A 2048-nucleotide genomic window follows, 5' to 3' on the forward strand; every position below is an offset into this window, starting at 1 on the left:
GCAAACAATCCACAGATGATGTGCTTATAATTGCCTCAAGAAACTACACTAGAAATTGAGCCAGATGCCACCAGTGTGTCTTAGAGCTGCTCATTAAGGAGCACCTGACTCTCCAAGGACACACCTGAATGTAGCTTGGGTGGGGCCGCAAGTCGGGGGAGGCACAGTTTCAGGGAATCCTTTGGGTGGAGGGACCTCTGTTATCTAGTTTGATGACATCTCAGCTATGGCAGTGCTGCATCCTCACACTGGGAGGGTGGAGGGCTCAACCTCCCAGAGGACAGCACTTCTGCCCGGGAGAAAGCCTCACCTCATGCCCTCACTCTGACAACTCGGTGTCCCCCTGTAAGTGTCTGATGCCCCCCAAACAGCCAACCCAGCGCTGGTGCTCAGAGCGAGCAGGTCCATCACTGCGAAAGTCTGCTTGCAGACACGGCCTCTTTAAGAGGTGTCTGCAGCTGCCACTGCTGCAGCCTCTGTCCCACTCAGCTGCTCAGGACCAGGAGCTTCACCTCTTCGCCCCTCCCTACCTTCTACCGCTGCAGGATGATTAATTATTTCTCTCCCTAGTTGTAGTGCTTCTGTTCATCTAGATCCCAGGTGACTTTCCTTGCTGTTTGCACTGTGTTTCTGTCACAACTTTGATTTGGTCTTAAGAAGGATGAATGAAGCCTCTATTATCTATGCAATTTTTCCCCCTCCCCTGCCCCGAATCTTTGAGAGTAGGCTGGCCATAGGATACCTTATTACCCACAAATTATCAAAATCAGGAAATTAACCTTGATGCATTACTATCGTCTAATTCACAAGCTCTGTTCAAGTTTAGCCAATGTCCCAATAATGTTTCTATATTGTGATGCCTTTAATTATCATGTCTTATTAGACTTTAATCAAAACAGTTCTGTAGTCTTTGATTTTCATGACCTTGCTACTTTTAAAGATTACAGGTCAGTTATTTTATAAAACGTTCTTCAACTTGGGTTAATATGATGTTTCCTCTTGATTAGATTACAGTTATGCATTTTTAGCAAGAATAGCATAGAAATGAAGCTGAGTTTTCTTTATTGCATATTATCAGGTGGTAACAATTTCAATTTGTTCCATCACTGATGTTAATTGTGTTCACAGATTAAGTGGTATTTGCTAGGTTTTTCCACTATAAATTTGTTCTTTTCCCCTTCTTGATTAATAAATATTTTGTAAAGAGGTACGTTGAGACTGTAAATATCTCATTCCTCATCAATTTTTCACCAAGTAACTTAGCATCCATACGTGTTTCTTGGTTGAATTAACTACTATTACAGTTGCCAAATCATGATTTTCTAATTCCATTATCCTTTCTACATTCACTGTTAGCATTCCACTTTAATGAAAAGCTTTCTTCTCTCCTTATTTATATCAGTTTAGATGCATGTGTTCCTATTTTATACAATGGATTATAATCTGTTACTATAATTATTTATTTTAATTCTCAAACTGTCTCCATTCTGGTCCTGTGGGAGCCTCTTCAAGCTAGCCTATGCATCCTTTTGACGTGTTCTCATTATTGTTTGAATACTTCCTTTCTGGCATAGAAGATATTCCAGGTTCTCTTGTATCTTCCTTGCCCTAGCTTTAGGGTCAACCATTTCTCCAATAAGCCTCAGTTTCTTTTAGTGGAAAATGGCCTTTTAGTAATGAACAGCATTTAGAAACCAAGATGGAGGTATTAGGTATGCTTATTGTTACTGTGGTGTCACTGCTCCCAGGCCCTCTCAATGAACAAGGCTTGATAATATATGTATAGGAATATACATACTTACATATGTACACACATATGCACATCTACATCTAAATTTACTTCTATATCTATTAAAAAATAGATATAGATACCTAAAATTCCAACCCAACACCACAGAGTTTATTCTAATTTCTGCATTTCTATATTTGTAATTCTTCTTCTACAGTGAGAAAACTGGCTCCCATTATCCTCAATATATTTACTTATTTGATAAGTCACTCCTCTATCTAATCAATCTCCACTGCCCCTGCTGCCCTCACTGCTCACC

This window comes from Pteropus vampyrus, unplaced genomic scaffold (genome assembly GCF_000151845.1).
Source record: "Pteropus vampyrus isolate Shadow unplaced genomic scaffold, Pvam_2.0 Scaffold170, whole genome shotgun sequence".
NCBI lineage: Eukaryota > Metazoa > Chordata > Mammalia > Chiroptera > Pteropodidae > Pteropus > Pteropus vampyrus.